Source organism: Hipposideros armiger, unplaced genomic scaffold (genome assembly GCF_001890085.2).
Source record: "Hipposideros armiger isolate ML-2016 unplaced genomic scaffold, ASM189008v1 scaffold_4, whole genome shotgun sequence".
NCBI classification, from domain to species: Eukaryota; Metazoa; Chordata; class Mammalia; order Chiroptera; family Hipposideridae; genus Hipposideros; species Hipposideros armiger.
In genome coordinates this window covers 6,449,982-6,472,645 of record NW_017731354.1, presented here as the reverse complement: position 1 = coordinate 6,472,645, position 22,664 = coordinate 6,449,982, and positions in this window count along the sequence as shown.

The following is a 22,664-nucleotide window of genomic DNA, read 5'->3' as shown; positions in this document are numbered from 1 at the left end:
ACATTTTCAAAGATGCAAGAATTACTGAGAAAATGTTTTCAGAGGTTCCTCTTGTAAACCAGATACAAATCCCATACAGATTCAGCTGCTGGTTGGCCCCAGAGCCCCCATTTCCTTTCTCTGCTTGTCACAAGGCGGGATTTCTTGTGAGAAAGACCCGCACCCTGGGAGTAATGGAAGCTCGGCGCACCATTGCATCAAAATAGACTCTTAGCCACGCAAGCATGGACAATCCCACTCATGGAGCGAATTGCCCCAAATTGCAAGATACTTGAAACAAAATGTGTCCCTGTTGCCTTCTGGGGTTCCTGCTAATTAATATTCAAAAGACTCGGAGAGGAAAAATGGATACCTACATCATACATATGTATATGCCTTTTAAGCTTTATTATAAAGGCAAAATAACCCCTTACTTGGTTAAAATCCAACTTGAGTCAACATACAAAGGTGACTGCACTGTAATACTAGACATATCTGCATTATGTAGGCATGTTACCGCGCCAGCAGAATCTCTCAATAGTAATTATTATGCCAAGCACCCTGTTGGCACAATTACACTAAAGCTCTAATTAGCAGCAGTAAGATTAGAACCCCTACATGTGAAATCTGTAGAAGCAACGCTGAGTGAAGGATTTAAAACAGTTTCAAAACATTGTATTGTCTTTATTACAGTCTTTATACTTCAGTAAAGAAGGGTTTTCTATAAAATGCACTTAAAATAATCTGGTCCTGTCACTAAAAATAGGAAAGATGAGGTAATTGCAGTCAAACCTAGTGAGTCGTCTTGCTACCTAGGCGCATTAAATCGAGAATGACAAATCGCGTGAACTCCGGTGGGACATGCACCCTTCCGCCCTGCTGGACGCGCTGGTGTTTTTCCAACCATCCGCCAGGAAAACAGGCAGGGCCTTGCTTGTCATGGACCTCCCCTCCCCTCACACATGGCCTTCTCATTACCTCCAAGAAGCCGGGAGGCAGGCGAGTCCCATCAGGAACAACCTTCCCCACCAATCTGATTGCAGCTTCCGGACCTTTACCTGTCTCCTTAGAGACTGCGACATTTCACAGTGAACACAGCGCGTGACTCCTCCCCTCCCGCCGAGGTGGCACCAGAGGGCGTAAACCTGCTGGGTGGGAAGCTGAACTTCTGGGTGCTGGAGCTGAGGCCCCCAGGGGAGGGGAGGCCGTGGGGCCGAGGAGCTCACCGTCACTGCGAAGGCGTCAGTCAAGCTGAGAGCAGGCTGGGGGCCCCCAGCACACACCTGAGCATTTGGGGAAGGCAAACCGGCCACAGGGAGTTGTGGTCACAGCCCCAGGACAGGAGGCAAGCAGACGCGACTGCCAAATGCCAGGTTATATATTTGGACCGAGGAATCTTGTGAGTGGGTTTTCCCGTGACACAGAGTAGTCACGACCATGTAAGCTGTTTTCAGGGAGAAAACCCAGAAGCTCAGGAGGGGTAGGAAACAAAGCCATTTCATCCTTTGGGTGTTTCCCACCCCTCACCCCCTTGCAGAAACAAATGTGTCTGGACCCACAGCAAACACTGGTATTAATAGTTAAGGAACGCCAGACCAAGACAGGCGGCGGCGTCTTCTCTGTGCCCTGTTTCCTGTCCACTGGCTCAGCTACCCACCCAGGCCTAGTTACCTGCCTGGTCCCGTCAATCCCTCAAGTCCCCAGGTGGGGAAAACAGGGAGCTCTGGGCACATGAAGGTACCATGAAGGCTACCAGCCCTGGTGGGAAATAGAGCTTATGTGAAGATACATACCCTGGGGCAGAACTTGGCCTTCCTACAGAGGGAAACAGCATTAAAATCAGCTGCTCTGGAGTAATGTGTCCTTAAACATGTATACATAAACGTTTGAAAAATTTGCCTGGGCTTTTTTTCCACTGAAGCAAACGCATTTTTTATTTCACTTTGGAAATGTTAAGCCAAACAACTTTGGCGATCTTTAGAATGAAAATAAGGGACGGAAATCCCCAAATGTTACTGTAGTTCCACATTGGTGTCACTAAACGGTGGTTATGTGCCTCCACCAACAAATTCCCCATAATTACTGTAATACTCAGTGTATATTTGTATAGCTTACATAGATAGATTTTAGAAGTGTGTAACGTAACAGCCATAAAACTGTCTACAAGATTGCACATTGAGAAGAGGGCAGAAGTCAGGCGATGGCCTCTGAATCTTAATAATTGTATGTATTCTGCCATATGTTAGATCTAGAAGTGCCATTTACTGTAAAATTGGAGATGGGGAGACTGTGGCACTTTCTGGCTTCTATATTTTATGTTGGCTTCTCTCTCATAGCCCCAGACTGGAGGGAGGAAGTGAAAACATCCTTCAGTCTTATAGGTTATCTTATTGCTGTCATAATTCCAGTATTTATATGCATGTATGTTTTATCTACAAAAGATATCCACATGAGAGCTGATCTTTCTGCAACTGTTACAGATCTATTAAATGTATATTAGCATGGTCATTTTTATTTAATGGAAACAAATAACAGTTAATCTTATTGGAAGGGTTAAGTGGGTTTACTTGGTAAAGGGCAAATCCCTTTGGATGCTTTCTTTTTTAAAGAATAGCTGCAGTTGCTGACAGATGGTCTTTGTCTGAGTGGAGCTGAGGACAGATACAGTTTCTTTTTACACATTTATGAAAGTTGTAGTTATAGATGCTTGGTAATATGCAGTGGCCTGGGACAAAGAGCAAGCTGGGTGGACAGAGAGGATTAGATTTCAGCTCAGTGACAGATGGCTGGCTTAGCAGAGTCAGATAAAATTAAAAGGGAGGGGGAATGGATAAAAAGAAACCACTTTCCATGTAAAAGTTGCATCTCTTAAGACAATGGCAGCGTGCACCATTCAGCCCTTTTTCCAACTTGGGGTCGAGGTCCTGGATTTAAATTCCTACTTCAAATATGTATTTTATTTTCACTTTTGCAGAGGACGTAGGATTTTTTTTTGATGATCAAGTTTATCAAAGGGAAACTAAGAAACAAAATAGTTAACAATGTGCCTTTCAACTTGGCCAGCGGAACGTGCTTCCATTTGCAAAATTGCACTGAATATTTATTTGCATGTGGGTCCTTCCCCACACCACTCCTTCTTGGCCTGAGCAGATTTTTATAAGCCTAGTGGTAAAACCCACATTTTTGCTTACTCCATATATACCACTTAAACCTATAACATCACGATAACCTTCGTCAAATAACCATACACCATATTTAGTGTTAATTTGTCACACTGAGATTATTCATCGGTGTCTTGAGTAAGTCCAATAATATTTATGGGTTATGCCATTCCATGTTTTCTGGCAATGCAGTGTGCTAGATTTCGTAGATTTACTGTGTCTGCTTTTTTATGACTGACATAGCAATAACCAGATTGCAAAGATATTTATGTTGTTTGTGGCTTAGCAAGATAATTAAAGGATATAAATTAATCAAGTGCAATTAATTAGAAACTTTATGTTTGCCGCGGTCCTTCTTTGCATGTATAATTTATATATATTGATTTCCTGGCTTTCATTAGCCTATGAGATAACAGCAAAAATGCATTAGGGAAGAAAATGTACAATTAGCGTGAGAGTGAACCTTGGCATAATGGATAGATCAGCACATGTTTGGGGCAAATATAAAGCTTTGTTAACTGTCATAAGCAGTTACAATTGATGAGTGGGATTTCACTACATATCTTTCAGCTGATTAACGACGTTTTTAAAGAGTGCCCTTAATGGGAAGCTGATAGGTTGGCTAAATTTACATTTTAATCAGAGTATTTATGAGAGAGGCAGCCCTAGAAATTCACTGGCAGAGGGTGAGGCGACATTCCCTGAGGGACTGGGGCAGGGAGTCGGCGTTGGAGAGTGGCCACTCACCTGTCCCTTCCTTGTCATTTGTCCAAAGTGTCTGTGCAGGGGGGGGGGGGGTGAGCACCCAATGGCCTCCTCCTAACTGGCTACACTCTGATTAATCTCTAGGAGAACGGGCCAGATGGATCCTCTGCCAGAAGAAGGAAGCGCCAGTCACCCTTGCATGTCTTCTGTCACTGGGTGTCAAATGCCAGCCCCATGGGCAGCCGTGGCCCCCAAGATTCCGCACCAAGGGCTCCACGTAGGAGGGAGAGATATCTTGGTCTAAGGAAGGAGCAACACCCTAGCTGAGCTCGCTTCTCCTGTTTCCTAACTGGGTTGAGAGCCAACTCAACCAGCTCCAAGGAGACCACACAAGAGGCCACAGCCCCAGGTCCAGAGGAGCGATGCCTATTTAAACCGAGAAGCAGGGCCCGTTCCTGAATTGTGAGCCATTAAAACTCGAGTTCTTTCCAACAGGAGCAGGCGTTAGGGTGTGAGACAATCAGAAAACTTTCTGAAAGGAAGTAAAAAGTAGCTCCTCCCACAGGAATACCTTTCTCCTTTCTGAAAAGGGAGATGGGGGATTCCTCCCATTAGAAGACGGAAGTGGGATCTTCCGTCACGTTTCTAAGCAATGACGTGCCCAGAAGTCGAGAAGGTACGAAAGCTGTCTTCTAAGTCAATACTCTGTTTCTATGTCAAGGAGCCTGCAGGGGCAGGTTGGATCCTTTTGTTCTTTAAACCAGGTTCCCTAAGATGGTGTCATGGGCAGCCCACGACAAAGCACCTCAGGGTTGGACAATTAGTAAGGCCGCAGAGTGGGATTCATCTCTGGCTGGTAAAGTGGCTCTTAATTGGCATCTCTGCGGGAGAGGACCTATTTCTCGTCGTTCTCACGTGGAGATGGGACAATAGGGGTGGACAGCAGTGTTATATGTTATATGGCATTCCCAACGTGGTCTTTATACTAAAGAATGGCAGGAAGCCCTCTGGAAAGAAAAACAAAAGGGCATTCCCCCAAGGGGGCCCATTCCTGATGCACAGACAAACCAGAGAGATCTTCCGTTTGGCTCAGAAAAGGACTGAACAGAGTGAGACAGGGCCTGGTCTTTTCTCAAGCCAGGACAAAAGCCACTGCCCAGTCATGCTGGGTGCCTCTCCCTCTTCCCTTGTTTCCACTCCTGTGCAGCCAGAGGGCTCAGAACCCCCTCCCCTCTTTCCTGGTGGAATCCCATCCGTGTGCATTGACTATCGACTGACTCCTCCATGGACCTCCTCACCCTGGGGCATTTAGACTTGAATTATGTACACTGAAGTTAAGCTACAAATAAGAAACTTCATTTATCTCAGTGAGAAGAACCCAGAAATGAGCAGATATGAGATTAATATAAGTGAAGGAGGATACAGTTTCTGCTGTACATGGTGATAAGCCTCTTTTCTCCTTTTCATACTAATTATTGTTATCATTATGAGTATTATTTTACCCCTCAATTGCCTTAGGATGCTATCCAAGAGGATGAGCGTTATCGGCTGGGGAAAGCTCCACCGTCTTATTTATTTCATGTAATAAAATGTATGTAATGATCATGATTAATGTTTGTTTATTGTTGTATCATTGTGTTTGCCTTCCAGTCTCAGTGTGATACTGGTTTAATTAAACTTGGGAGAGGGGTGGGAGCGGGGTAGGGTGACAGTCTCCCGAACTTTATGCAATAATGGAGTGTGTGTTTGGTTGCGTTCACGTGTCAATTAAGATGAAGATGTCCCCATAAATGACTGATTCTGTTTGTCCTTTTAAAGGAAAGTCCATTCTCCATCCTTTATCGTGTAATTTACAGATAAATTTGTTGTGCCTCAGACCAAAAGCTTTTATGTACAGAAATTGCAATGACAGTAGAAATTATGGTAATTGAAGAGTGCTCTATTTTGGGTTTTTCTCTGATCACATGAAATGATCATCAGCATCTTTCCTGGCCATAATTGTGCCCCAGATTCCAAATTATTTTTTATTAGTTTGTTATCCAGTTTCACTGTTTGTTCAGGGAAGAGAAGGACTGAGAGGGAATAGCAAAATATTGTCTCTGCTTGGTCGATTGCCTCCTCTAAGGAAAATTGGGTTGGTCCAGATGGGGCCATTCTTTTTATTTCTTTTTCATGTCAGATGCACCAAAATCAGTTTGCCAAGACTCCTATCACATAATTCTTTCATTTCCTTGGGAAAATCGAATGTGTACCCTGAATGGAAGCCATAGAGCTTTGGTATAAATTAATGTTTTTAAAGCCGAATTCAGATGTATCTCAACATTTAAAGCACTTGACAGTTTTCAAAGCACTTTAATATCTATTATCTTATTTTCTCATCTTAGCCTTTGAAGGAAGCAGAACATGAAACTTTTTTGCATAGCGCACATATCATACTATGATATACATATGATACTATGTGTTCTGCAACTTGCTTTTTCCCCTTTAATAATACATTGTGAATATCTTTCATGTCAATATGTAAAAATGTGGGATGCCTTCATATTTTTCTTATTATAAACAATGCTGAATTAATATTCTGGCAGATGGATATGTATACTCATCTGTTAATATTAACTCCTTGTCGATTCAATACATTGCATCTCAGGCTCTCATTTGAGGTTTAATTTTATTTGCAAGGCCCTACTCACGTTTTCTTTTTCTTTTTAAGAATTTCTGTAGTCAGATCAGGGGTCATGTGAATGGAGTAAGGAAATTCAGAGTGAGGGGAAGTGACTGGCCCACAGTTATTCTGCCTTTAAGTGGGAAAGCCAAGATTTGATCCCAGCTTTGCTAACCACCTCTCACTACTTCTCTGTGAATGCTACCACGATGCGAGTCTAGAAATATGCACCAGAAAAGTGAGGACAAAGCAGCTTTTCTCTTTCAATCACAGGCCCAGCCAGACTCCCCTCAGCCATCTTCACCTCCCCTCCCCACTCATGTGGAAGGAAGTGTGCTGACTGTCCTTCAAAACTTAGCTCCAACCACACACCTGTGCAACTTTCCCAGGTATTCTCAAATGAACTTTCTGCCATTATATGTCGGTGCTACGAGCCTGTGTGGCAGCATCTATCTAAGTCTGCTTTGTGAGGCAGGTATTTATGTCACAGCTCCCTCCTGCCCTAGAGAATGAAATTTCACAAGAAAAGGGACTGCGGTAGATTAAGTGCATTAAATCACCGACCCTCCTCTCCTGCATCCTTGTCCTGACAATGTGCTCTTCATGCGGAGAGGTGAAGTCTGCTGCTCTACCCCTTGAATCTGGAATGGCCTTGTCACTTGCCTTAAGAGGTCATGGTGCTTCTGCTCACACTCTTGGTACCTTACCATAGACATCATGTGAGCAAGACCGCATGTGCCTGTTGAAGGATGAGAGACCACATGGAGAAGAATCCGTCCAGGGTAGGACCTCCCGCACAAGCCAGCACTCACCTCACCTCCCACAGGAGTGCAGACACACGGCAAGTCCAACTGAACTCTGCTGAGCCCACCCTAGACCAGAGGACACTCCCAAACAACCCACCGATTGATGAACTAAGTGAATGCTTATTGTCTAACCCACATTTAGGTGGCTTCTTACACAGCAGTAGGTGACTGGTAGGAAGCCTTTCTGCAGCCGTGCTTTTACTGAGCACAACGGTACACAGTTCCCATGTCGTAATCATTTTTGAATCCTTGCATCATAGCCTGTTGCATTGTACATGGTACCTTTTGAATCCCTGGAATAGAGCCTGTTGCGTTGTACACATTAGGTGTAAATAAGTGTTGAATTGAATTCAGACTCCTCATTTCACAGCATTTGAGAATCAGCACATTTGAAGGGATTCTTTTGCTGGGAACACACCACTTCCTAGAGAGGGACAGAGTCTTTGCACATTCATAGTGTAAGGAAACTTAGAATAAGCAAAAAAGACTGTATTTCCACTCCGGTGGAAACCTATGTATTGCTTAGAGGACCCCCGTGTGAGTTCTGTTATCCTAGCCTTCCGTTGCCTCTGACGGCTCTGTAAGTTGGACAGAACCAATGGCAATGCAGGTGACTCTTGTCTATGAACATGAAAATGAATTCCACCCACTGGAGGAAAAACACCACCATGACCACGAAAAGCCACTTTTACATGTGTTTGCAAGTTAATTTCAGTATCCCTGATCTATAAATATGACTGTTCTTTGGACTGTCTTTTGATAAGACGTTACATAAAAACTTTGACCCTTGTTCATGTTATATTTGCGTGAGAGCAATGGTTCTGCATACCCAATTTCAATGTCGGGGAGGAGGGGGTTTCCCTCACACCAAAAAGCAATGCTCAGATCCCAGCAGGGTGACCTACAATTTAACTCAGTTCTGACACTATCTCCCCAGACATAGCATCATCTCCCACAGGGTAAGGGTTCCTACAAGGCTGACCTGCTCACTGGCCCCCAGCGCAGACTCCAATCACAAACCCAGGTTATCACCTATGCTTCTGACCCACTGGCTACAGATTGGAGGCTCCAACTACGCGGCCTTGGAACCCATTGGTTTGCTAGAGTGATTTCTAGAACTCAGAGATACATGTCACTCACCAGATTACTGGTTGATTACAAAGGATATTGAAGGATACAAATCAACAGCCAGATGAAGAGATATATAGGGCAAGATCCCAAACAAAGGAACTTCTGTCCCTGTGGAGTTTGGGACCCACATAGTGACCTGTGGAATTGTTCTGGTTCCCCAATCTGGATGCTTTCTGAACCCCATGTATAACTCAGGAACAGCCAGATTAAAGAATCCTATGACAAAGTATGGGGGGAAAGGACGCCTGCTCCAAGCACACCCCTCTCTCTGCATCCACACGTGTTCAACACAGAAGCTCTTCGAACCCCTTCTTTGGGGGATTTTATGGACGCTTTCTTACATAACCATGATTGATTAAGTCATTGGCCATTGGGGATTGATTCTCTTCTCCCTGAAAATTAGGGGTTGGGACTGAAAGTTCCAGCTTTTTATTCACAGCTGGCAACCAGCCCCCATCCTTAAATGCTTTCCAAAAGTGACCTCATTTACATAAACCCAGTTGTGGTGGAAAGGGGCTTGTTAAAAATAACAAGACACCCACTTCACCTGTGCAACTCTCAAGTGATTTCGGGAACTGAGCACAAGAAACCAAATGCTGTCTCTCATTTCTCTTATCACTCAAAAGAGTCCAAGGATTTGGGGATCTGTGAGCCAAGAACTGTGGATGAAGACCCAATCCATATGAGGAATATATTATTTTGGCCATCTGAATGACCCAGTATATATTTCTTATAAATCACAATCTTGAAGGGAGTCATGATTTTACCTTTGTTTGAAAATTATATTTTAATAGTTGGAGAGAGTCTTGATTCTTAACAGATTCACCTGACAACAGCGACTAAATTTCATTGCCAAAGTTCTGAACCTCATGAGACGTGTAAGCCCATGCACATCTCAGCTCCCAACCTGAACTTGGTGGAAATGAATCAGCCATAGTACTGTGCCGACTCCCCACTGTTACAATTTTAATTTCCTTCTTTGCTAATTTTGTGTTGTGTTGTTGCTTTTGGTTTGTCTATGGGCCAGTAAGTTATTTCCTGTCAGTGGCAATAATGATTGGGAATTTAGTTCTGTGGTCAGACCGTTTGGTGATTCCTCTGTACGGAATATTGATTGACAGAGATGTAGCTTCTGCTGGGTGAGCGAGGACAGAAATCTTGCTTGTTAGTCCTTATTGTGTGTTTCTCTATACTGAGCTCAAATCCAATACAAATGCAAGGCCTGTTGGGAAGGAGAACAGCTCCTCAGTAGCCGGACTGGGGAGCTTTTGTGTTCTGTGTTTTCTTTTGATCTGCGGCTCACATTGCAGAATCGAAACTCCAAGGTTTCTATTTGTCTCTGTGTCTATATGTCTGTAATTCAGAAAGGACTTCACCTCTCAGTGTTCGAGTACGTGATGCTGTCATTTCTCCAGGGAATATTAGTAAGTTACATTGTAAAGTGTTTTAAAGGAGTTCCGATCTGATTGCTTTATAGAGATAAATAGGCACTTGTGTAAATTAAATATTCCTAAAATTCCCAGAATATAAGAAAATCTAACTCTTAATAATTTAAATGTTCTATAGTTAAAAAGAAGAATGTTCTTATAGAAACTAACTCAAATACTTTAAGAATCAAAATTTACATAATTAAGGTAAATCTTTGGCAGATAAGGCTAGTTTAATAATTTTTATTTAATAAAAACCACTATAGCATCTCTTATTCATCAGTGTTAGTTATGATACAAACAAACTTTTAAAAATTATACTTGGGTATGTCTTCCTAAACTTACACAACTGTAAGATCAAATAAGGTAACATCACTCCTATGTCATGTTTAAGGTTACAAAAAATGTAAATGTAAATTTGTGTTTAAGAAAGTGGAATCATTCCCACAAACTATTTCACGAGTAACTTTTTGTAGTATATCAGTAGTCTGAAGGTAATTTCCAAGATCTTTAGGTAACTTAAGACCTGGACATGATATTAATTGAGTTAATTAATGGATAGCCATTTGATATGTAGATCATTTCTACATTTCTAAGGCACAATACTAAAGCATGACTAAACCTAACTTCAAGTTGATGTTTTTGCTTTCCTTTATATTTTTATGTGTTTCAGAGATGCTGTATATTTGGGCTGGGTTAACAAATGTGTTTATTTTTACCACTTAGGGAAGTTGTATAAGGGATATGAGTGGCCATTGAATATTAGTGTGAAACAGACAGTTTTCAAATGTCCCTTCAGTTTTCTCTGTGAAATGGAAGTCAGTTACTCTGAGTGAAGTTTTAATTAATATAAATATTTGAGGCTATATTAAGAGCAATAGCGACAGAGAAATACAGCTGTGTGCATGCTTCTGTTTTCCAAAGAAAAGAGGTTTGTCCTAAAGTAGTTGTTCTCAGTGTTGTTTGTTTCTATCTCCAGATGCCTTTATACTCTTAAAGCTTATTCAGGCCCCTAAAACTTGGTCATTGTACAGTAAGTTATAACTACTGATACCATATTGGAAATGAAAACTGATAGTGTTTTAAAACACTTATTCACTGATTCATTTGACTGCATTGCACAGTAATACCATCTGAATATTAGTATATAAAATTAGTTCTGACCTTGCAGATTCCCTGCGATCTGTCCTACGGCATCAGTTTGCTCCCCAAACTGAAAGAATATAATGTAGAACAACGTTTGGGGGTGCAATATGTTTACCTCTGTGTGTAGGTAGCACCTGGGTCTGAAAAGCTCTGAAATGTGTTTAAGTCGTAGCAAAGGTTCACACAGTTTTGATGTGTGTTTGCTTGGTTTACTGCCTTTGTCTACGATAGAGGGCTAGTCTTTCCATGTGTAGTCTGCCAAGATAACAAAGAGCCTGTGTCCCACCAAAGTAATTTTCTGTGCTTTATTCTAAGTTCATGCTCATTTAAGAAAACAAAGATTCCTCACTTACGAAAGAGTTAATGTTTCTTTACAATTGTTATTGTCTATGTTTAATTTTTAATATTTTATTGACTCTGATTAAATGGATAACCAAGTATTAATATTATGTCTCAGGCATTCATGATACTATCTTAATCAAGTGTCCAAATCTCCTTTGACACCTTTGAAAATTATTGCCTGCTCAAAATCGTACCCTAAATCTAAAAACTAAACTAAACTAAAAGGCTTCAAGTTATCTTTTGCACCTAAAACTGTTTTGAAATTTCTCAAAAACACTCTGGAGAGCACAAAACAGAAGCAGTTTTACCCTGAGTTTTACTCCAGAGCTAAATTCTAAATCAGAATCACAGAGTTATAAATATTTGATGTTAATGCGGCCCTCCCTTAATTGCACTGTAAAAATGTTCGGGAATTGTAAGCAGACAGGGCACAAGGGGAAGACAAAGTGGGAAATACAATTGGAAATCTGGGTTACCCAAGAACACATTATGACGGGTAAGTGTGACTGACGAGTGTTGAAAGAGGAGTCCCATTTACAGCTTTCGCTGAAGGAGACAGAAAATAATATTGGACAGGGCCCCCTATAATTTTGTATGCATTGCTTGTGAAGCACATGGTAATCTGGATATAGTTTCCTTCCAATGCTGGTGTTAAGAAATTATTGATCAGCTTAGGGATAATTGTATTCACTGAGCCATTCAACAAGTTTTGAGCATCTATGCTTAGGGACCGTTAGGTGTGTGTGTGTGTGTGTGTGTGTGTGTGTGTGTGTGTGTGTGTGTGTGTGTGTNTGTGTGTGTGTGTGTGTGTGTGTGTGTGTGTGTGTGTGTGTGTGTGTGTGTGTGTCTGTGTCTGTGTGTGTGTTTGAGGAGGAGGTGTTAAAAAGGCTCTGTTGTAAATTTATTATGTCAGGTTTTACCTATAGGAAATTTTGGTTCAAGCAGCACTTTTTGACAGGGTATGTAGAATTCCCAATAACACTGAATTCAGTAAAGGGATTCTACTGTACTTCTTTGAAAATCATATCCTGAAAATGACAAGCACATTTTAATGAAGAGCCTGAAGTCCATTACAAATAAATGCATGTTCCCCAGTCTCGCCAGGGCCAAGAGAACCTTGGTAAAGATTAGTTAATGAAGATCTAGAATGCTTGATAAAGTATAGATACAGTTTGGGTTTTATATAAGTTCTTACTCTCAGGAAGTTTTGGGAAGCGTTGCAAATATGCCTACCTGGATAATATTATATAGTTACTTCTATCCTAACTGTAACTCTATTGTGTCCTGATGACTTTCATGTCTGTTTCCCCCTAAGATTATGATGTCTTTGATGGTGGAAGCACATTATTCATCTTTTTGACTCTAGAACTGAAAATAGGGCTGACACAGAGTCGGAGTACAAATATTTATGGACACATAATTCTATTTAAATGTTGTGTAGGAATGTACCAAGAAAGGCAGAAGAGTCTCGAGAGTCATTCATGAGAGTTTAATTGTGCTGCAGAGTGGGAGAAGTCCCGAGTCAGACAAGGCTGAGCCGGAATCCTCACGGACACCACTACTGGGTGACCTTGGGCAAGTTCCAGGATCTCCTCACCTGCCCAATGCCAGTAATTATAGTGCTCGCCTCATAGGCTTGATATGAGGATTCAATGAGGTTAATTATCACAGCACTGAGTGTCCTCAGCAAACATGAGTTCTCTTCCTCATTAGCATCGTCATCAACTTTATCAGCTATTTTCATCCATCCTTTCCTTAAAAATAGAACTTAACATTCACTTATGTGGTGACTCATTAACTATGGGTTGAACACTGGTTATGGGCAAGGAGTGGAACGCAGCCTAACAGATTTCAGCAAAGTCTAAGGTACAGTCCCTCCCTCGGGGGCTTCCAGGAGGAGCTTTTCTTGGTTGAGTGGACTCGATAGGCTATGTTTGCGCAAGGGGTCATGTTAAAGATCAGAGGCCTGAGTGGGGATGCTAAGATTGAGAGCCCCAAGCCGCCCAGCTGGGGTGGGGTCTTGGGCCCACCTAAGTCAGCAAACAATTAATCAATATTAGAGTATTCTTGATGCTAAACGTGAGAGTGAAGGAGCGAACCTGGGGATGTTTAAATCATTCCCTCTTCATCCACAGGTTTGGTGTCATGGATTCAGTTGGCAATAAAGACTGAGCCTTCTCTCCCCCTGGGCTCTCCTTCCAGGGGGAGGCCAGGCCCAGCTCCCAGTGTGGTTCCCATTTGTGGAAGTCTCCGGGCCCCTGGGGACATAGGTGGAGGTCATAGAACCAGAGAGCCTCATTGGTAGGATCCTCAGTGTGCAGACCGGGAGACGGAGGCCCAGAGTGTGGCAAGGGACTTGCCCATGGACATTCAGAGAGGATTACAGCCCAGACAGCCTTTATAGAAAAGGGGTTACTTAAATCTCAGATAGCTACTCAAAAACGCACCCAACAGTGTTTGCTAATAGTAGCAGCGAGAAAGCCATATATTCATAGGGGCTGTCTTCAGCCCTGTATGCACATTAGAATCACCTGGAGAATTTTCAAAAGATATGGTACCACCCCAAACCAATTCACTGTTAGTACTGGGGGTTGGGGGTTGTTGGGCTAGTTTCAGATGCTCCCCAGGTGATTCTGATGTAATGAGGTTGAGACCCAAGACTTTTGATGCACACCTGTCATAGGATACATGACTTTTGATTTAAAAACAGAAGTCACATTTACACTTAGAACACATCTGCTTTTGGGGTACATGGAAAACCTGTAGAATGTGTGTGAATCTGCATACTTCCTCGTGGTCTGAAGCAAAGCCTCACATTTTGAGGCCAGGTAGGAGCCTCCATGTGATGGAATTAAGACAGCACCAGAATTTCTCCAGAGAACCCACACCGTCAAAGGTACTCACCTTCTAGCTCAGTGGTTCCCAAACCTTAACACACATCAGATTCAACTGCAGAGCTTGTTAAACACAGATTAGGGGCCCCCTAGCCCTGAGTTGCTGATGCAATTGGTGCCCAGGTGATGCCGGCTGCCGAGTTGGAGGGGCCCCATTTTGAGAACCATTGGTGTAGCTCATGCTACCTGGTACAAGCAATGAAAGAAGAGGCCGATTATTCATAAAATGAAGTAAGTGAGGGAAAGAACACTGAAGATTTGAATGTTCCTAGAGAAGAACTTTTGATAACTTTCATCAACAGTCACATTGTAAAAAGTCCTCCTTTGGGGATCTTGCAAGTGGGGCCACCAATAGGCCTTCACGTCCAGCTCTAGGAGATGACTCCAAGCTCGCCCTGTCATAATGACATCATCGTCCATCCTTCGGTATCTCCCCTGCTTGGGTTTCTTTGAAACAACTCGCAAGGCTCTGTCTGCCACCAGCTCCCACTCCTGCATCTGCCCTCAGACAGTCGCTGTGCTCTTGGCCAGATTTATACAGTAAATAATGAAAATCATGAAAAAGGGTTGTATGGTTTTCCATAGTCAGTATACAGCCCACTTCCAAGAGAACTAGGTTCATATGTAAAATTCTCAGTGGATATCTGACTTCAAAGAAAAAAAATAATTAAATCTGTCTACAGATGTAAGCATGATCGTAGCCTTGGTCTGCAGGGTTTCTGTCTACAAGGCTGTCTTAAAACACAGTGAAATGAAATATTGCTGTTTGTCTAACTTACGGGCAAAAATATTTTAAATAAATAAATGTTTCCTTGAGTCTCAACTTACAACACAAGTGCAATTGATGCCCAGGCTGCCGGGTGCTGAGGTTTATTGAATGCATAATGCCGCATTTTTGTTTGATATGATATTGTGGGAAAAGTTACAATCTGCCGTTCAGAATAAAATATTAAATGTTTTGGAAGGGCCAGAGAGATTTTGTGCCAAAATATGTAGCCATCTCCTGTGGAAGTGTTTTAGGGACTGGATAGTTTTTCAACTAGATATGTATCGGTTTTAATTATAATGTTAAGTAGTTCTCCTATTTTGACTAGACATACTTATTATAAATAAACTTGATTCATCTATGAAATTGCACTCTGAATGGCATTTCATAATCCAAGATAAGAATTGTAATTTGGTTTGAATTATCATAATGTGCTGATCACCCTAAACATTTCCCGGGGAGGCTCCTTCCTATGTGCACCCTACAGACATTACTGCATAGTGATTTGCCCCCGCGGCCCAGCAAGGTGTCCTAGAAAAGTTCAAGGGCTAAGCCGCTCAAAGTTGCAGGCAGACTGCTGTCCTTGGGGTCCTGGTTTGAATAGAGCTCACAACTTGCGCTAGCCCAGCAGCCTTGGCCAAGTCATGCTGCCTCTGTGGGCCTGATTCCCTCATCTATTCCCTGGAGATAACCCCACTCCCCTAAAATGTGGTCCAGGGCTGGCTTCATGGGTGCGCCACCTGTGCCGTCACCATGGGCCCCACACTGGGTGCAGTGCTCTGCTAGCGCCAGCTTGACGTTTTTTATTTTTGTGCAAGGAGTTCCACATTTTCATTGTGTACCGAGCCCCAGAGGTAATGTAGGGGATCCTGACATTGTGTTGATGGAGTGAAATGTGGGAACAAATGTAGGACTCACTCAGTAAACAGTAGTACCCCCTCTCCTTAGGCTGTGGGATGACCCTACAAGCTGCCTGCCCCATATCACCAGCTCTCGGAAGAACACGGAGGCAGCTGGCATGGTCTCTGCACCCATGTCTGAAGCCTGGGATTCAAAAGGAGGGTCCTCCTTCCTGGGATGAAGGATGCTGCCTGGAGGATACTCATGGAAAGGAGCCTACTTTTAACCATATACCCTTTGCTCCATTTAGAATGTTCCATGCACACATATTACCTCTATAAATTTGTTTTAATTTGGAAGAAATAATAAAAAGGTAACAAGATTAAAAATTCTAATCAGAATTCTTGGATGGATAAATCATTATCTTCTAGAATCTTGATTTCCCAGTGTCAACAAAGACCTTCAGTTTCCTCAAAGTGTTGCTGTGTACTCTAGTCAAGCCTTCAATTCATACCACTGCTCATAAAAAACGAAAACAAACAAAACAAGACATGGAGACAGCAGCAGTTCCTAAGTTGGCAGTGGGTTTTTTCTGTGAAGCTGCGGATGGAAAATTCTCATGAATCTTTTCATTCTTTCCCTTTCTCCTTCTGCCTCTTTAACTGTGTCTTTCACACAAACTAGGGCACCCTTTCTACGCATCCCACCTGAAATGTCAAAGGAAATTGGAAGGGACTAATCACAGACGAGTTATGAAGAACTGTGTTATTGAATGAATTGTAACAAAGGATGGCTTTTCCACCTACACAGAGGTTCTGGCTGAGAATCTGTGTGTGCTGAAGGGATAGGGAGCAGGATAGGGGTAACGTCACGTGTCCTGGAAGCCTGCTCAGAAGCCGTGGAAATTCAGGCAGAGCTGAAGCCACAGTTGAACCCGCCTTGTCTGCCAGAATCGTTTCTTGGTGTTGGGCCAAACCATTTGCACGTGAGCAGCACCACTTCCCCCCACTTTCCGCAACTTTCAAGAATCTGAGAACTTGCAATTCCTAAGAGTGTGCTGCTGCTACCTAGGGCATTTTCTTCTGTGGTTCCTAAATGTATCAGTTGCACTTTCCACTTGCAAATTCATCTGCCCTCATGCTCTTCGATTTTTCAGTGTTTGAATTGGTCCTCGGATCTGCAGTGTATTCCAGGATCAAATGGAATCCCACATTTAGATCCAGTCCCCTTGCTCCCTCCATCTCGTCCTTAGTCGGAGAGAGGGCTCTATGGTTCTGTTTAAATCATTTCACTCAGATTTTCCATCCATAGCCGTGGATGTCCGGGCTGCACCTGCCAAGGAGCCATTATCTAATCTTTCTGGGAAGTTTGCACTCTCTCTAGTAAACCTCTCCATGTTTACCCAGAACAGTGTTTTAGGGTGCAAGAGCTGCATCGCCTCTGAGTGTCAAAGCCACTTTGCACCTGGCAGAGAGAAGTGAGTATTAGACCCGGCCGTCTTACAAAGGTGCTACCACATGCCTCAGAGCCCAGGCACCGAGCCGCAGTGGGCAGGGATTCCAATGCTGATGCAGAAGAGCATCACAATATTGGAGGGGTTGGCTTTTGATACAGACCTCAGGGAATCGGAGACAAGAGTGCATGTTGTTCAAAGAACTGGTTTGGGCTCTAAGGGTAAGGTTGCCATTTGCATGCGTCTCAGCATGGACACTATTTTTATAAAAAACCCTGTGAGCAACTTCCCCAGGGCTGGGTAAGCAGAGAAGAGAGGGAACTCTTTGATGGCTGTTAAAATTCCCAATCTCAGAAGCTTGCAGAAAGAAAATGCATAGAAGTTTTCCCTTATCTGTGTGTATCACTAGTTCTAATTGTCAGTAGGGAGGCGTGGGGGGGGTGGAAACTGCGATTAAGAAGGAACGAAAAGACTCTCAGGCAGTAGTCTTCAAACGTGGCTGCAAAGTAGAATCTACTAAGAAGCTCTACATAACCGTGATGCCCAGAGACACCAGACCATGGATTGCAAAATCTCCAAGTCGAATTTGCTACAGGGACTGAGCCCCTGTATTCTTAGACCTCCCCAGCTAAGCTCACTGTGCCACCGAGAATGAGAACCCACACTCCATGGATTCTTGGTGGGCGCTGCCCGGCCTGACTGCCCGAGCTGCACCCAGGTGTGACATTCAGCCCTGACAGAAGTGGGCTTCCCTCAAGCTGCCCAAAGAGAGAAGGAGCCACCTGGATGGTTTTTGATGGCAGTTGGTGCTCTGTGACCTGGTGGCTACAGAAACTGGCACTCGAGTGGAAGAATGTGGAAAAAGTGTGAGGTCCCAGGGGAGGGGATGTCGTGGGGGGGGCGCGAGGGGGTAAAATGGGGGGTGGGGAGGAGGGGGAACATCCACAGAATTAAGACCTGTAAACTTCTGGGGTCTGCAAGGGCGAGATGACTGAGTAATTGAGATGTCAGAAAGCATCCATGGTAAAATGTGTGCACCCCGCCCCCCATAATCAGAGGGTAAAAGTGAAAGTGCCTGCAGCTCAAGCTTGTCAGCACCCCTTGATCCCTCTGCCTTGTGCTGGGGTCTGAAGCCTAATAGAGAGGGAGGCGGGGAGCTTGGGAAGAAAAAATTATTCTGTGCCGTCCGCTCACCACTTGCTGAGTGTTTCACAGAGACCAACTCAAAGGAAATGTTTAAAGGACCTTATTTAATGAGTGAATGAAGTCTATCCTTAAGATAATGATGTTCTTCCTTTTGCCGAGTGACTGTAGTAAGAAAAGGCACAGGGTTCCTTTTCAACATAGTTGGCATCACAGAATAAGCAGAAAGGGTGATTTCACCCTATTCAGTTTGCGATAGGATTTGGAAAAGCAGTCGGTATTTTCACCCAATGCTCACTCTAGCTGGAGACTCAGCGCAGAGACAGGGAAGCTCTCCAGGTGGTGGGAGTCCGAAAGCCATTTAGAGATGGGATTGGAAATGTCCATCTTTTCACGCCACACAATAATGACCCCTCCACCATGTAATTGAATCGTGTTTCTGTCTCCTTATCTTCTTCTAAACCTCTAATCCCTTCACTTTCCTTCTAGAATCTCTTCAACTCTCCACTCTTGTCTCTGCAAAACAAAAGGGAAAAATGTGATCATAAAATGGGCATTTGGTCCAAGGTCTTAAAAACAAAATGCTCCCCTTAAAAAAAAAAAAAAAGTGAAAGGGCTTGAGAGGTAGTGCGTTCCCATTTCCTCCTCGCTCCGGCATCCCCAGAGGACCTGCTTTTCCTTCAGGCTTCCTCAGAGCTTCGTTTTTCCAGAGTCCTGACATCTCAAAGGACGGTGCGTCCTTAGACAGGGGCTGAGGATTCTGAATGACCTGCGGGACCCCGGGGACCGGTGTTGCACTCTCAGAAATTCCTTACCGTGGCAAATCCACTGCCTGTGCACTCTGGATGCACCCCTACCCTATGGCACTCGGTTGCCTGTAGCAGAGGTCCTGAGAGGAACTCCTTTCACCTCTCCTTAATTTGGGAAGAAGAAAATAAATAAATAAAATCAACTGCATTATCTCTTAACATCAAGTAAATGCTTTTTTAAAAAAAATCTATTTGAAAGCTGGTAATAAATCTAGGTTCCCAAACTGAATTCTTTGCACAAGCCCTGGAATTCTAAGCCTCCGTGTGGCTGGAATCTGGGGCAATTACACCTACGGGCCAGACCTGCGGGAATGCCCCAAATTACTTTCTGGAGGGGGTGGCCAGGGTGGGTTCCCATTATTGTAAAGGCAAGACTTCAAACCAAATGTTTCTGTCTTTATTGATCTGCTTTCATCTCCTTTCATTGCATTTCCTGTTTGGCTTTTCCCTCTTTTTTTTTTTTTTTTCCACCCCGGTGGTGAACACCCTCAAATTGGTGATTGAAGACCTTGAAGGTGCTGTTTACAAAGGCTGTTAATGCGCCGTCCTCATTTCCTGTTTTACTGCCAACAAGCCTGACACAAAGCCCTCCTTAGTAGACACTAAAATATTGGAGAGGCCCCACTGAGTTTCTCAGTTTGCAGATAGCAGAGGGCCGAGGACGAAAGGCGCCTGTTTTCCTGGGGCTGGCAAGGAAGACTTCCTCTGATAGCTATTTGAAGATATATTTTGGAATCACTGAGTGATTCCAGAGGTTATTGACCTGGAATTGACTCATCTTGAGAGGACTCGGGGATGGGGTTCAAGCGGCCGGAGAGCCTCTGGAATCATATGCATTATGCGTGCACAGGCGCGTTCTTCCACGGAGAGACTGTATGACCCAAAAAAGCCTAAGAATCACTGAAAGTCCAACTCTCCCTTTGACAGATGTGAAAACAGGTAGAAATCAGCTGAAATTGTTTTCCCCAGTTTTTAATATAATGCATTTTTGTCATGCTTATCGTTTATCTATTTTGGTATCCTAAATTGATCCAAATTGCATAATTTCCTCTATTTTAGGGCCTCGGTTTCCTTGTCTCTAAAATAATGAGGTTGCATTTGATCAGAACTTTTCAACTCTTGAGAAAGGAAGGGTAAGATCAAGAGGGCCAGGCTGTCAGACTCTAGCAGCAGCCAGACCTGGGTTCAAACCCCGCTCAGTCACTTGTGAGCCCTGAAACCTTTGGTAAGCTTCTTCACATTTTAAGGCCTGTATTTCTTCATTAATATAATACAGAGAACAATAGTTCCTATCTCCTTAGGTTCTTCTAAGAATTAAATGAGATAATGTGTATGACTGCATAACACATCATATTCAATAAATGTTAACTACTTTCTATGTGACTGTTGTTCTGTCACTGTGGATGAGATGGATAACACACACACATAACACCCTTGCAGGGACACACCCAGATTCTGGGGGAGGGGGAGAGTAAAGAAAAAAAACAATTTCAGGAAAAGAAATCGAATAATGTTCACAAACACCTCACTTATTCAAGTTTTACCAGAAATAGGTCATTATGAGTGTGGGTAGCTATGCTAGCTTTGGACTGTGGGCAGTTCCTGCTGTGGCCACGTCTTCATGCTGTCCCACCCCAAAAAAGCAAGTGACAAAGGAACTCCGCAAAGTGACATTATAAATAAAGAACCTCGATCCTGCTGTAGTTGATAGTTTTGGAAGGTAAACCATTTGGTATATTAGTATCAGGACTAGTTAACTTCTCCGTACAGTGTCGTAGAGTAAGCAAGTATGATTGTCATCATCGTCATTGTCATCAGTTCAGCTGCCTGTTATCACATCATCTGAGAATCACTGTACAATGTTATCTTTGAGGTCCTCTTTCATTTCTAACAGCCTATTTCTTAACATTTCAAAAATTGCTTATATTGCATAATTCAAAATACTTACATCGGATTTTTAAAATTAAGGAAAAACAATGAAATATATATATTTATATCCTCACCAATCTAACCTAAGGAATAGATATGCAATGCATGGATGTTCTCCTAATCTAAATGTTGTTTTATTATTCCCTTGTTTCCTTTGCTCTCTAATCTGTTCAGTCTCCTATGCTGTGGAGCAAAGGGTCTCCTGCCCTGGAGAGTCACCTATGACTGTTTTTCCTCATCATTAAGTCCCGAAGTTCATCAGTGTTGATGTGTAGCTACTGAAAATATGATTTCCACATTTCAGTGGTAGCTATCCATTCTTCTATCTCTGTTCTCCTATCTGTAGTTATTTGGGTTTCTTCAGATGTTTGTTTTGTTTCACTTGGGCTAAAACATACTTGGCTGCTATCTATTATGCTGTTAATGTCTATTGTGAGATAGACGTTGCATCTAGGAATAAAAACTATTCTTTAGGCATTTGCTTTTTTAACTTTACTAAATAATAAATGCAAAATTGTTTCCCAAAGTGGCTGAATTAACTTACATTTCACCAGAAGTTTGTATGAAATACTTTATATAATCAGCAAAATTTAAAACAATCAGACATTTAAAATTTTTGCCAATGCATTTGTAAAATAATATCACTGTGACTTCAATTTGCAATTGCCTGGTTTCTAATTGATCATTAGAATCTTTTCCTATGTTTACTGGCAAATTCATAATTCCTGTTTTGAAAAGTCTGGTCAAGAATTCTGCCTATTTTTCTATTGCGTTGTCTGTTCTTTTTCTCATTGGTTTGTAAGCGCTTCTTACACATTTTGGGCACCACCCTTTTATTTTTATATGTATTGCAAAAATCTTCCTCCAGTTTATGAACCAGCTCTTAATTCTCTTTAGACAAAGGGTCTTTTGATGAACAGAATTTATCAATCTCTTCCTTGAAGATTTATGCTTTACTTTAAAAATTTGTTTTTTTAAAAAAATCTTCCCTTATTCCAAAGCAACAAACAATTCTTTTAAAAAATTATTTATATTGCCAGTTACAGTTGACATTCAATATTATTTTACTTATCCAAAATTTTTGTGATAGTGTCTTTCCTATAAGGTCTTAATCCACCTGGGGTTGATTTTTATGTAGGGAGTGGCCCAATTTCATATGCATATTTTTGCAAATGGATAACTTCACTAATCTGTAGTGCCACTTCTGTCATAAAACAAATTTCCACGTAGGAGTGGTCTGTCTCTGGATTTGCTATTTGTTCCATTGATCTACCTGCCTACCCTTGTTCCAATATCATAGTGTCTTAATTGCTAGAGCTTTTTAAGGAGTTGGTATCTGGTAGGGTAAGACCCCATTTTTGTTCTTTCTTGACCATCTTTTAGTTAACAATTATAGTTAAATATAAAATCCAGATCCCATTGGCATTTTTTTTTTAAGATTTTTATTGGGGAATTGGGGGGATGGGAACAG